We start from the raw sequence: 16,276 nt of genomic DNA on the forward strand, positions 1-16,276 counted from the left end.
TGAAGTTTCTTAAATAAAGGAGGCACATGATTTTGAGTTGAACTTTTCAAATATAACTTTGGCAGCTATGTGGAATGTGAATTGGGGAGAAAAAGCTAATAAAAGCTAAATAAGGAAAACATTCTAACCTTTTATACACAAAGTGAAAAAAATCATTTGTCCCCTCTGCAACCCCAACTCATGCATCTACTTTTAATCTCCATTGGTTTATTTTCTGCTACCTACTATCATGCTTATCTCTGGTTTCTTGGGGCGGAAATTTCCCCCAGGTTTTTCTACAAGTATCATGCTCATTTATTCTTTTGTTTCTTTCTGTATCTTATTGTTGCTCCTTTTATATGTAAAGGTAGTTTTCAACATTCCTTTTCATAAGATCTTGAGTTTCACATTTTTCGCCATCCCTCTCTTCCTTCCTCCATCTGACAACAAGTAATCTGATATAGACTATAAATGTACAATCATGTTAAATATTTCAATATTAGTCATGTTATAATAGAAGAATCAGAACAAAAGGGGGAAACATGATATAGAAAAGACAAAAATTAATTTAGAAAAGTGAAAATAGCATCATTTGGTCTGCATTCAGACTCCATAGTTCCTTCTCTGCATGTGACTGGTATTTTCCAACACAAGACTTTTGGAATTGTCCTTGATCACTGTATTGGTTTGAAGAACTAAGTCTATTATAGTAGGTCATCATATAATGTTACTTTATTGTGTACAATGTTCTCCTGGTTCAACCCACTTTACTCAGCATCAGTTTATGCAAATCTTTCTGGGAGGGGGAAGACCCTCTTTTGATCCTTCCAAGTCTAATAATTAAGTCTTCATTTCTTCTCTATCTCCTGTCCCCTTTGTGACTAAAGTCCCTCAAAATACCATCTGTAATTCATGCCTCTATATTATGTTTTTCTCTCTCTCTTCTTAAATACTTACAATCTGACTTCTTACTTTATTATTCCACTGAAACTACTGTTTCCAAAATTGTTAATGTTCTCTTAGTTGCCAAATTCATTTTTCTCAGTTCTTGTTCTTTTTTACCCCTGTGGCCTTTGACACTCTGCCTTCCTAAAGACTCTCTTCTTTTTAGATTTTTGTGACACTGCTGTCTCCTGAATTAATGGGGTAAAGGGAACTGATAGCCAAGTCTTCAATAGATTTCCTTCAATTAATTTTTAATTTTTAGTTTTATTTTAGTTTTAAGATTATATTTTAGTTTCTCCTGAAAATTTTTATTAAAGGGAAGTATTCTCAGGGTGGCTAGGTGGTGCAGTGGATAAAGCACTGGCCCTGGAGTCAGGAGTACCTGAGTTCAAATCTGGTGTCAGACACTTAATAATTACATAGCTGTGTGGCCTTGGGCAAGCCACTTAACCCCATTTGCTTTGCAAAAACCTAAAACAAAACAAAATAAAACAAAGAAAAACAATAAAAGGAAGTATTCTCTATGTTAATATTAATCTCCCCTTACCAAAACCTAACTTCTGAAATAGTAGTGCTAAGGAAAGATTGTTTGGCATTCCCCAGATCAAATTCAAAGGTGTTTGAGCTTCTCAAAGCAATTTAGCTTTTTGTTAACTCCCTTACCTAACTGGGTAGGGAAAGATTGCCCTGATTTTTAGATTTGGTTATCTTGATGATATGTGAATTTTTCCATTTAAACAACTCATTATGAAACTCTAAAATGTAGTTTAATCTATTTAATTAAGCTTGTTTCTTTAGGGGAATATATGAAAAAAAAGTTTGCATTTAACAAAATATGTTTAACTTTTACACTTTGAAGGAAACAAAGGATTATGAATGTTTACTTTTTAAAAAAACTTTTAAAGTCTAAAATTACATATAGAAATGTAATAGGTAAATTAATTCATTCTGTCTTGCTCTTATCAAATTATTTGGAGATAATGTTTCCTAGAGATAACCCAGCAAGCAAGCTGTGCCCTGAACTTGACATAGCAATTCTTATATTCTGAATGCTATCTTTTGACAAAGTATTTTGCTTTGATCAGTACTAGGTATTCACTGAGGGATTTATGATTTTAGCTCCCCTAATTTTCCAGGGACTTGAGGACCAAAATCCATCACATCTCTTAACATGTAAACTATTCCTATTCCTTGTATTTTGCTATTACTATTCCTGCTATGCAAACTGGCTCTCTACCCCACTGTGGGACAATAAACTTGGAAACTCTTACCATAAGACCAAGGAGTACCTGCCTGCATTGTCCTGGCCATGGGAGCTGCTACTCAAGACCTAAAAATTATTAAGTTATAATGCATAAACCTTAATGTGTGGGCATTTTTATGTATATAAAGCACTGCCTTGCCCCAGAATGTTGAACTCTCCTGCTTATGAGAATTTCCACTTGCAAACATCACTTTCCTCACAATGAAATTAATTAAACTTTTTTTGTGTCCTGACCTTCTTGTCTCTAACCTGCTTTGTGAGAATCTGGTCACCCACAGGTTAGAAGCCATTTTGATACAGCTGACACTTTAATACAATTTAGTGTTTTAGAACCCTAATCAGGGTTCAGTTTTTTTGGGAATCCAAAACTGGTTAAGTAAAATAAAAATATATCTATTTTTCCATCTCTGTAATATCTGTGGTGTGTTAGATTAATTTTGAATACATGAAATCCAAAACGAAGCATTAACTCAATAATATTAACTTTCAGTTGAAATATTTTATTTCAAATTAGTCTGATTCAATACAATTATGTGAAACTTGCAATTTTTTTCTCTTCTTCTGTATATCTCTAAGCACCTTTTCAGTGTTCTTTACCTCCCAACTCTTCTCATCTAATTTCAGTATTCTTGCAAGTCTAATGCAATGTCATTTTGACAATTATCTTATTGGCTTTTAAATTTGGCCAACTTCTTTTCTATCCAAAGACTTTATAATTTAGAGAAGTATCAGGTGAGCCATCAACATATCCTCTCCTATCTGAATATATCCTAGAAATTTCCCAGCAATAAAGGTCCTATGAAAATTGAATAAATAATACTTTCTACTCTACAGTACTCAAAAGATCTGGTTGTCCGTTATGGTAGTCTCCAAAGGAAAGGCAGATTGTCCTTCAGGAACAGGTTATTACCCCAAGAGAAGTGTGATTTAATGTAAAGGAGTAACTAATCAACAATGGGAGGGTAAAAAGATGGGTCACATTTCATTCTTAACAACACAGCCAATTTGGAGCTTTGTCTTCAATAAATTTACCTTTAGACTATCTCAATTTTAGCTCCAGGTTTCTTTATAATACCTCCTCCCAAACCTAAGCATATCTCCATACTTTCCCCTTGCAAGCACTGATCACCAAGGAAATTACAATTTAAGACACAGAAAAAAAAAAATGAACAGAGTACACTGGTAAAATCTCCTCTCACCTCTTGGCATACCTATTGGGAAAAATAATTAATGGGAAAACTTTATTTAAAACATGAAGACAATTGGCTTATTATAGAAATCCAGGTTTATGGATGTGGACTGATAAGTGTCCAAATCTATCTGAGAAACTTGATGCTATTTTTAGATACTTGAGGAGTTTGAGTACAAATGAATAAATAATCAATAAATAAACAATTATTGAACATTGACTCATCCATTCAGTCATTGAATCATAAAGAAATGTTAATCCAGTACCTAAATGCATAGCATTATGTTTGATACCATTGGATTTTGAAAAGATGGATGAAATGTTCCCTACTCTAACATAGAGATTTTTGTCTAAATAGTTTGAAAGAAACACTTTATGTGCATAAAGGATCTCATTAACAAGAAAAGATGGCCAGTAATTTAATTATACTGTTAAGCTCAAGGTGTCAGCAGTGACATATAATCCCATCCAAAAGCTTACTCAATAGTATGCTTTTGAGGGAAATTAAATGTAGAAAACCAGAAAATGTCCACTATCCTTCAGTAAGGCTATGTATGGTTCTGAGCTTTACATTTGAGTCTGGATATTGATGAATAGAAAATATACAAAATAAAGAAAACCAGGAGGATAAAGGACCTTGAGTACATGCACCATGAATATGAGTTGAAGGAAGGTTGTTTGTTCCTTTAGGGGAAAACTTGGCATAGTCACAATGGGTGTTAAAATATTTGAAAGATCAGCATATGGAAGACATATTAATCATTTTTTTAAATTCTTGGTTTTAAAGGACAGAACTAGGAGTAACTGATGAAAGCTGTGTGTAGTTCCAATTTTTGTTTGACTAAAAGGGAGATTTTTTTCTTCAATTAAAATAAGCCCTTACTAATAATTAAAGGTTTGCAAATCTTCAGTGGTCAACCTCAGAAGAAAGGACATTTTCTTTCACTACAATTCTTCAGGCAAATAATATAATGACATTTTTAGATTACTTGATATTCTAAATCTTTGTTCTGGTATGGAAGGTCCTTCTAGTTTAACTTTTTTATCTGATAATATAGAGTTCTATACATAGTAGTCATTTGATGATTGTTGATAGTGGTATTGCATATGATTTTGGGCTAAACAAATGTCAAAAATTAATTGCTCTTAGTTTTCTTTTGTTCATCCATGTTATAAAATATTCAGATATTTTTGTTACTTTTGCTTAGTAATTACATACTATTATCTCTATATCCTTAGGCATCAGCAAACAGAAACATGACATGGAAAATTATAAAGGCTAGCTAATATAAAAAGACACTATTTTTGAGGTGTATTGCATTGAATTCTGGTAGAACTTTTTTTGAAATGATAAAACAAATATACTTCTCTCTCACTCTCTGTCTCTTCTATGTCTGTGTGTGTGTGTGTGTGTGTGTGTGTCTATCTCTCTGACTGTCTCTCTTTCTCAGTGTTATGTCTCTGTGTATCTCTCAGTACCTATATCTCCCTCTCTCTCTCTCTCTCTCTCTCTCTCTATATATATATATATATATATATATATATATATATATATGTTTCTTTTTGTCTTTGTCTCTACAACTTTGTGTCTATATCTGTCTGTCTATCGCTTTCACTGTCTCTGTCTTTCTCTCTCATCATGGTTTCAACTAGTCAGGAGAAAATTTGGAGAGGAAGCTATACTCAGGGATTCCAGGATAGAAGGGTGAATTTTCACTATTAGACAAGAAAAGGGGTCAAACACAGTGGGGTGTAGGGACATGGTTTTATGATTCACTGTGTGACTTTCGAACTGGGACACAATTTTTTTTTGCCTCCCTTCCTTGGAGTTTTGCAAAAAACAATCTGAAAAAGCCAGAAAGCCAATTCAACTTTATTGATTTATTTGAATTTTTATTTAATTTCTTCAACTTATTTTAATTTAAACTTGATTTAATGAATTCTTATGGGACACATCCAGAATGGTAATGTGGACTGAATAACCAGTGGTGAACACTTTATAAACCAAGAAAGTTATGAATTATTCTTGAATATCTGTACTCTAAAGATAGAAACTTAGAAAAGAGACTAAAGAGCTATAAAGGTTGCTAATGTGATATTATTATTACTATCTATTCATGAAATATGGAGTGAATTAATGAAAATAAATTTTCCATAATTACCTTTTATCTTGAAGGAGAAGCTGCCTCTCCCCAACTCCTTAAGCACTGTGAAGTATTCAGAACATTGTTCCTATTGGGACTGGAGGTAGGTAAATCCAAACCAAATGCTATAAGATTTCAGAGTAGAGATTACTTTGAGTTAAGATGATCAGGAAAGGCTTTGCAAGGAAGGTGAGAATTGAGATGTGTTTTAAAAAAAATAGCATTTGGTTACAAAGAATGGGAGAAATGTTTTTATAGAAAGAATAAGATTTAAAAAAGTAACGAGAATATACAAAATAAAATGGGAGTAATGGGAAAAGTAGCTCAGACAAATTTAGAGACACCCATAGTACAAAGGAAGGAGCACAAGATATGTAGCTCAAAAACCTGGTTTAAAATACCATTTATGTCACTTAACTAACTTCTATAATTTTAGGTAAATCATTTGATGCCTTTGGGTTTCTGTGTTCTTATCTGTAAATTGAAGTAGTTGTATTGATTGACATTTAAGGTGCTTTCTCTGTTTCTGTAACTCTTTTTGGAATTCTAATATGCAGGCTGCCCACCTTTCCTGGACTAATCTACCCCTACAATTGGACACACCTAAATTCTGTTACTTAAAGAAATGGTTCAAATCTCATTTTCTGAAAGAGTTCTTTCAAAATCCCCTTGCTACTAAGTTCTTCTTTATAAAATGACCTTTCACTCACACTATATAACTTGGATTTAAAATTATTTGTCTATTATCTTTCTCATTAGAATGTGAATTTTTTGAGAGCAATGAATATATTCTTTTTTTACTTTTCTCTATATTATTACCATATCTATAGCACATTGACTGGTAGCACATGGTAAGGCCTTATTGACTGACATAACTAGCTGAGGATCTTCTAATCACCTTCTTTTGTCTAAGTGTAGGGACTGCTTTTCTGGATCATATGGTTCATCTGATAATTATTGATGGGAAACTGTGAGACAGGGAGTGATAAAAAGCATTTGAAATACTTTGAATACTTCCTCATTTGGCATCATAATAACATTTTCTACCTATTATCTCTGTCTCTATCTATTATCTCTACCTATTATCTCTACTATAAATGCTATAGGAAGGATAGTTAGACATATGTTAATCACCCTCCCCATATACACACATGCCTCTATTTTATGACTAAGGAACACAAAGTAGAGAATTTAAAAAAAAGATTTACCTTAGATTTCATAGCAATTTGAAATTGAATAATAACTAGAACCCAGGTCTTCTGCTTGCCCAGGTTTTGGGTATGGGTGTCACTCTGAATATGGGTATCATTTAGAGTAATAGGAAAGTCATTAATTATAACTCATGCTTCAATTGCAATTGGCAGTGTTCAAGTCAAGAGGATATAGAGTTCAGCTTCCTCATTCTATTTTTACTTTGTTATAACTGTACATTGTTGGGGTAATGGCAGCACAATTGTCATGGATAAAGGTTCATCTTGACCATACTTTGTGAATAATTTTATAAAAAAAGACTATAGAAACACCCCAACCTATATCTATCAGCAAATAAATGGCATCTTCTATTGGTTCAAGGTACAATTAAAAAAGAAAAGAGGAATGTTCTATTGCTAGTGTGAAGACAATCTAGAAAATAATTACTATGCTTCTTCAAGGAGAGATGGAGAGAAATGGGGGGGGAGCTATAAACATTACTACTTTCTCTAAATAAAATGCCATAAGCAGAAGAAAAAAGGATATAAGCTGACATTAAGATTTTTTCATATATCACCTAATGAGCAAGAATCATTTTGCATTTTCCTGTAATTACAAATTCCCTAAAATATCTAGGGTTTTTTTTTGTTTCCTTGGGGTTTTTTTAAGTTTTTGCAAGACAAATGGGGTTAAGTGGCTTGCCCAAGGCCATGCAGTTAGGTAATTATTGTGTCTGAGGCTGGATTTGAACTGATGTGCTCCAGGGCCAGTGTTCTATCCAGTGCACCACCTAGCCACCCCAAATATCTAGTTTTTTAATCCTTTTCTATGAATAGTGAATACATTCAGTGGGGAAACGTCAATTGACCACTTTAATTCTAGGGATAAAGTGAAGGTCCATGAATTTATGCGCACATTAGAAATTTGAATACTATGCTTAACTGTACTGAAATGTGAAAATTTTCATCTTTTATATAATTTTTAAATGATTTTTAGAAGTTGTCTAAATTATCTACAATTACATAGTCTACATAGACATCACGCAAATGAATATTTAAATGCTTCAAACCCCAACCTGCTAGCACTCTCAGTTAAGTGATTCAACCCCTCTATTTTCTCTTCTTTCACAGACAAGAGCACACATAATAAATACCTATCACTTTGACAAATGCAAACATGCATAATGTGTGTTTAATAAGAGGATAAAATATTTGTAAATACAGAATAAATCACAAGAAATGAAGGTAATCACATAATTTAAAGATATTAAAAAATATTTTAGCAGATATACTGAAGTCAGTGAACATAAAGGCCCAATTTCTTATAGCTGTTGCTATAGCTTTAGTCCAAAGATGTCTTTATAATGAAATCTTCAATTATTAAATTCAGTTCTTTGCATAATACACTACATACATTAACAAAGATAAGAAAATGTGATCCCTCCTCCAGAATACCCTTAGCATGACCTTGAACATTATGGGAAATCAAACTTTTATTTTAATTGTATATATTTCCACATCTATAAACTCAAGTTTATTCCCACATTCAGTGTTCCTCTGACTCCACAACTATGAACTGTTTTTCCAAAGCATTAACTATCTTTCCCTAAGAAGCTTTATTGATTCCTTTACCAAATAACACCAATTCATTTTGTATTACAAATGTTGCCAAAATGTTTATATTAATTCCCAAAGACATCACTGTTCTAATTGTTTTCTCAATTGTTGCTGCTGTTTTGTAGCACATCGTGGCACGATCCACCTATGTTTAGTCAACTTTGCTATTCCCTGACATTTTGTATAAATTGTACTACTCTTTCTAGAATTCTACCAATCAACAAGCTTATCTTCCTTCATGACTCATGAAATCCTTTTCCTTTAAAATGTAGCTAATGATCATTTTCTAAGCCTTTTCTTATAAGCCCAATTCAATATTCCCCTCCTTCCCCAACCAGATCATATTTAAATACTTTTAAAAATATTTCATTTATGCACTTTACATTCCATGTATATATCCATAAAAGCATGTGTATTTTCTCATCATTATTAAAAGAATTATTTCATTCTTGGTACTTGTATCTTTGATGTCTAGTATAGTACCTGATAGCAAATAATGAGATAATAAATAATTATACATGAAATGCATAATTAAAGGCATTTCTTCCTCAGAAACCAACTCTTAACTCTTCAGTGACTAGTGTTCAATTCTGCAAATTATTTGGTTTTGTGATGACTGATATCTATATCTATATCTATATCTATATCTATATCTATATCTATATCTATCTATCTATCTATCTATATATATATATATATATAATATATATATATATATATATATATATATATATATATATATATATATATATATATATGTTAAGACTATAAACTCTTTGAGGAAAAAATTGCCCCCTCCACTTTTTTTTTGGTACCATCAAACACTTAGTACAGTTCTTTATATAAAGCACACATTTAACAAAACCTTTTGTTTTTCTCATCTCCTACTTCTTGGGTTTGGGATTGTATATTTATCATTCCCTAAACTTTGTCTTGAACAATTCTTTGGATTAAAAAAAAACCCCAAGAAATGTGAAAAGTATCTATTTGTGACTAAAGTTTTAGAATTAAGATAGAAGCAAATGGAAGAAAAAGGAAGGGAAGAGAAAAAAGCAGAAGAGATAGAAGAAGAGGAATGAGTACAGGAATGGAGGTAAAAAATGAGAAAAGCATGCATTACTTGATAAATGGATGTAATAAATTATACTGTTTAAAATGTATACAGACTCAGGTAATTGTCTACAAGAGGACAAAGATGTCATGCTGATAAGAACCAATAGGGAAAGCCATGGAGTACAATTTTAAAAATGGGATGTGAATTTAGCTTTTGTTTATTTGTAAACATAATGCCATTTATTTTACTTCCTCTGATTTTTTTATAAAAGCAATTTTCTAATTTGAATTTTATTTTTAAATGGATAGCTTTATTAATTTGAGAAAATAAGGAATTATAAGAAAAAAGTTCATAATTATGGTTGTGATATATCAAGGACAATATTGGAACTTAAGGGTATATATAAACTAGGAGAAATTATCTGAAAATTTTGCACTATCAAGCACTAACTTCAACATATTTATGTATAATATTCATATTAAAAATAATAATTCAATATAACAATGACAATACTAAGAATTTCACATTTCTTAAAATTTTATGAATTGAGTATGATATTTGACTCATATGGTCTTCATTTCTTTTGTTATTCCAATATAGTATAGTTATCTATTCAATTATCATATAATAAGAGTCAGTGAGTATATGACTATTATGATTAAAAAATTCCAGTTTAAGTATGTGATTTGAGGAAAATAAAGAAACACCATTCATTGATTCATCTATCTAATTGTGTGCTTACTTACTTATTTATAACTGATTGTAGAGAAATAACAATTGACTCATTACCTTCATCAACCAATTAATTTTCACATAAACACATTCACACACAAACACACACACACACACACACAAACACACACTCTCACATGCACGCACACAATCCTATCATTATATAGCATAACATCCTAACATCTGAAGGATAACGCAGTAAGATTGGGGTTATAAAAGCTTAAGTTTAGATAGCTTCATTTTACAAAAAAAAGGAACAAAAGGTCAGAGAGTTTAAATGACTTTCCCAAAGTTAGTGATTCAAACAATAAAGAATTCCAAACATTTATCAAAATAAAGTGTTGCATTTGGTAGAAAAGATTTTTGATTTTCCATTTCTCTGTAAAATCCTCTCAAATGACACCTACTCTATCAATGACTAATTCAGACTTGAATGTGTCCTTTACTTATCAATCTTCATTATCTAGTTCAGAAATGCAATTGGACAATTTCTCATCCAATTTTTCATTCCTTGAATACTTTTCTTTCTAAAAAGGAGCTCATTGATATAGAAGCACCCACAGCAGTGTTCACAGAGTGACCTTTAACTTCCGTCAATATGAAGAAAGTCACATAATATCCTGTTCTATGTACAGAGATCACAAATGAAACTAACATCTTTACAAAGGGCATAAGAACACTCTCACACTGTGAGGTTCAGAGTATATATATGCTCATTTGACAGAGTCTTCTATTTTGACATAAAGTCCCAAGGTATATTTATTTTTGTTGAGTTGTAATGAAAAAACCTTAAAGATATCAAGATTTAGTTAGGTGAAGGAGCCTAATAAGCTGCTGATGTTTAGAGAATTCTTTCTGGTTTGACATTTGAGTTAAGTTTTTGAGAGGGTTAGAGTTTATGAAGAGATTTCATGCATTCCCTCTTAGTATCTGATTGTAACATTAAAAATAAACTAAAACAATGTTCTGCCTGTAACATTTCAACATAAGTACATCAATTCAAGCTTCGGTTAAAGTATTGGATAACATTTTATTCCTTTGCAATGCAAATATTTATTATTTGAAAGAATTGCACAAACCTGAAATTATTTTATACTTTATCGAGATTAGGATGGCAGTCTTATCCTTAGTCATATAGGTAAAGTGAAATTCTCAACATTTTCAATATCCTTTGTTTGCTGTAGTTGTTTTAAGTGAGAATAACTTGCTTGTTTAGGAAATGTAGAAGGTAGGAGGAAACATCAGAAATTGGCTTTGGGTGTATATTTTATATAATGAGTTTTTTCCATCATGAAAAAGATGGAAATGACTTTGAAATTGTGGAAAAAACCATAACCCAGGATGACATAAGTCATAAGAATAGGAAAAGATCAGAGCAGGACACCTGTGCTCAAGACAGGCTTTTCATAATTGCACCTCCAGCACAGAATAAACTGTTCTCATTGGGTAGACAATTCAATTCATGTATCTCTCTGGGATAGTGAGCAATTTCCAGGAGATCATGTTCCATTATCTACATTACAGATGGGAGAAAGCTGTCAGCATTTTACTTACTTTATTTCTATTTCCTTGGCTCAGGTAACTTGGATTCCAGCAGTGCCGGTTTCAAAAGTACAAAAAAAATAATTCTCTACCTTTTATCTTTCCTAGTCAACAAAAAATATGTGTAGAAAAACTGTCAAGGAATGGTAGAATTTATAACACAAAGAAAAAACACAAAAGAATAAAATTTAAATTATCTATTACAAAATCTGTGAGTTTTCTAAAGAGTCCACCATTTCTTCTATGTCTTAACAACTTCGCTTTAACAACTGTGCTTAATTTGATACTCTCCATTACTAATAAATGAATACTTTTGAATAGATTTATCAATGTTGAAATAGTTTGATTTGATATTTATTTTTAAATAATCTGTTTTGTATTAAATTTACAAAGTTTAAAATGTATTCTTAGGGTAAATTATTTTAGTTTTTTCTCTTTTTCAGCTATTAAATTTTAAAATTATTGTTTCATTCAGAATACAGTATGTAGAACTGTGGGTATGTGTTAAACAAACAAAAGGAAAAAGGAAATTGTTCTGCATTTCGAGTCTTTAGAGAAGAAATGACACATACACAGAATATCAAAATCAAAATATATACAAAGAAGAGAGAAATCATTTGGAAGGTTTGAAGCCACTAGAAACTTGGGGTATTTGGGTTACTTTCCTGGCAGAATTGAAAATTGAGAAGAGTTTTGAAGAAAACTAGGCATTTTCTGAGTCACAGTCAATAAGGGAATATATATATATATATATATATATATATATATATATATATATAGAGAGAGAGAGAGAGAGAGAGAGAGAGAGAGAGAGAGAGTCATTTCAAGGAATCAGAAACAGGACATAAAAGATTCTGAATAGGTGACATCACTTAGACCAATTTGACTGAATCACAAAGTAATTGAAGGGGTCATGTACTATATGACTGGAAGGATTGGCTGGAATCTGAAAATAGACTTTAAAAACTCATATACATAATTGTCTTTGAGTCTAAGGGAAATAGAGAATAGTGATATTTCTTGAAAACCTAAATATCCTTAAGTAGCTGGTTTTGTCAGATTAGACATTGGGAGAGATTCAGATAGAATATACAAGGGTGTCATCTCTTCAAAGAGATGAAAGTAAATCTATTGTTATTATTACAAAAGATTATACAGAGTAGCCAGAAAGCAAAGCAGGGCTAGTTAGGGAAAATGTTCATCATCATCAAATCAGACTGATGAGAAGTAGGAAAGAGAATCAAGAGAGCAGAAGCATCAAAAAATGAGGAGAGATTATGGAGATGTAAAGGTTGCTAAACCATATTGAATATGGGAAGGAAGTCAAAAAGACAAATAAAGGACCATCAGACTTGAAAATTAAGAGATCATTGGCAACTTTTTAGATCCAGTTGACTGAAGAAGTTATAAGCCATGTGGCAAAAGATTGAGACATAATTAGGAGAAGAGAAGTGGAGACAAGATATGGAGGTAACTTTTTCTGTGAATTTTCCAGAGAAAAGAAGGAGAAGTTTAGTATGATGGACTGAGTAAATGTGGAATCTTGTGAATCTCCAAGTTTTGGCTACCCATTAGAAAAGTTTTCTTATTTAAGCTGTTCTTAATATTTTATATTCTCAGGACACATTATACTGTGGGAGTATGCTACATATAAATATATGTACACTACAAGAAATACTAAGCATGGAAAGAGGTCTAAACCCTGGGAAAAATCACAATCCTGCTTCTCAGGAATTTCAAGTAACCTGGGGAATTTGTGGAAATCTCTTCTTTCTTTTTGTGACTGAAGTCCCATTTAATTTTATTTTGCCAATTACATATAAAGGCAGCTTTCAACATTCATTCATTTGAGAGTTTATGAGTTTCATATTTTTCTAACACTCTCCCCATGGTGTTGAACAATCTGATAAAAGTTGTATATTGTACTGAAAATATTCATATTAATCTTGCTGTGAAAGGAATTAGAACTAAGGCAAACAAGAGTAAAAAAGAAAGAAAGAACAAAAAAGAAGGTTTTAAAAGCAAACATAATATGTTTTGGTCTGCATTCAGACTGCATAGTTTTTTTCCTCTGGATGTGGATTGCATTTTCCATAACAAATCTCTCATGGTTGTTCTTGATCACTGAACTACTAAGAGCAGCTTCATTCATCATAGTTGACCATCTCACAATGTCTTTGTTAATGTGAGCAATGTACTCTTTGTTTCGGTCACTTCACTCAAGATTTTCAATGTTTCTCTAAGCAGGATTTTCATAATTTTTTGTAGAACAAGTGTATTTAATAAAATTAATATACCATAAATTGTTCAGACATTTCCCAGTTGATAAACTTTTTCCCTGTCCAATTATTTGCTACTACAAAAAAAAGATTTGCTATAAATATTTTTGAACATGTGATACTTTTCCTTTTTTTATGATCTCTTTGTAATATAGACCTAGTAGTGATAATGTTGGACCAAAGGGCATCCCCTTTTTACTGCTTTTTGGGCATAGCTGCAAAATTGCTTTCCATAATAGTTTGATCAATTCACATTCCACCAACAGTGGAATAGTCCAAATTTTTCCACATCTTCTCCAACATTAATCATGTTACTTTAATGTTATCTTAGCCAATCTGATCATTATGAAGTGGTATCTCAGAGGTTTTGATTTGCATTTAACTTATCGATAATGATTTAGGTCTTTTTTCATATGATTATAAATAGATTTTATCTCTTCACCTGGAAACTTCCTGTCTATATCCTTTGACCATTTATCAATTGGAGAATGACTTATAGTATTAAAAATCTGATTCAGTTCTCTATATATTTATGAAATGAGTCCTTTATCAGAAATACCAGTTGTGAAAATTGTTTCCCATCTTTCAGAATACTTTCTAATCTTGACTATGTTGTTTTCATGTGTACAAAACTTTAAAATATAATATAGCTGAACTCATCCAGTTTACAATTATGTTCTCTACCTCTTATTTGTTCATAAATATCTCCTGGCTCCATAGATCTGATAGATTATTTCTTGCTCTCTTAAATGGTCTGTGGTATCACTCTTTATGTCTAAATCCTGATCACATTTTGACCTGAATTTAGCGTAGGATGTGAGTCTAGTTTTTGCCATACTAATATATATATATATATATATATATAGGTTTTAGAGAAGTTTCTATCAAATAGTGAGTTCTTCCAGAAACTAGTGCCTTTGGGATTATCAAACAGCAGATTACCTTAGATATTTATGATTCATTCTTTTGAATATAATCTAATCCTCTGATCAATTAGTCTATTTTAAGTCAGCACAATACAGTTTTAATGACTGTCACTTTATAAATATAGTTTTAGACCTAGAACAGCTAGACCGCCTTCCTTTGAGTTTTTTCCCAACATTTTCCCTGATAGTTTTGACCATTTTGAATTATATGATGAATTATATGATGAATTATAATATTATTTTTACTATCTAGATAAAGTAGATTTTTTGATAATTTGATTGGTGTGGCACTGAAAATATAATTTAATATGGGCAGAATTACAATTTTTATATACTAGTTGTAATATATTAGGCTAGCCCAAAGAGCAATTGACATTTTTCCATTTGTTTAGTTCTTATGTTGTGAAAAAAGTATTTTGTGTCTTCATAAATTTTCTGGATTTTTCTTATATTCTGAAGTATTTTATGTTGTGTACAGTTACTTTATTTTATTGTTTTTATTGAAATTTAATTTAATTTTTCCAGTTACATGTAAAGGTAATTTTCAACATTTGTCCTTTTGCAAGTTTATTGCACTTAATTTTTTACATTTTCCTACCAGCCTCCTTCTCTCTCCCCTCCTCATAATGGCAAATAATGTGGGAAAATTTGTACATGTACAATAATGATTAACATAATTCTACGTCAGTCATGTTGTGAAAGATGAATTAGAATTAATGGGAATATAACCTTTAGGAAAGAAAGGAAAAATATAATGGATTTTTTTTATGAGGCAATAGGGTTAAGTAAGTTGCTCAAGGTCACACAGCTAGGTAATTATTAAGTGTCTGAGGATGCATTTGAACTCAGATCCTCCTGACTCCAGGGCCAGTGCTCTATGCACTGTACCACCTAGCCACCCCTAGATTTTTTTTTAAGTGAAGTGCTCTGCATTCAGAATCTATAGTTTATCCTCTGGATATGGATACAATTATGCTCAATATGTCACTCAGAATTGTAAATGATCACTGAATTTCTGATAGGAGCTTCATTCATCATAGTTGATCATGTCACAATATGGTAATTAAAATGAACAATATTCTTTTAGTTCTGCTCATTTCATTCTACATCAGTTCATGCAAGTCTTTCCATGTTTCTCTAAAGACTGGTCACTCATGATTTACTACAAAGCAATGATATTTCAAAACATTCATATACCATAACTTGTTTAGTCACTTCCCAGTTGATGGGCATTCCCTCCATGACCAATTATTTGCTACTAAATAAAAGAACTTCAATAAATATTTTTGTACATGTGGGAATTTTCTTATTTTTTTCTGTTCTCTTTAGGATATAGACATAGTTTGATATTTCTGAGTCAAAAGCTATGATTAGTTTTATTACTATTTGAACATAGCTCCAAATTATTCTCCAAA

General features: G+C 31.5%; 1 pseudogene; it reads right to left on the reverse strand.

Annotated features, from left to right (window-relative positions):
* LOC141492230 (uncharacterized) overlaps window positions 1–16,276 on the reverse strand; it is a 90,595-nt pseudogene that overhangs the window by 56,987 nt on the left and 17,332 nt on the right.

Source organism: Macrotis lagotis, chromosome 6 (assembly GCF_037893015.1).
Source record: "Macrotis lagotis isolate mMagLag1 chromosome 6, bilby.v1.9.chrom.fasta, whole genome shotgun sequence".
NCBI lineage: Eukaryota > Metazoa > Chordata > Mammalia > Peramelemorphia > Peramelidae > Macrotis > Macrotis lagotis.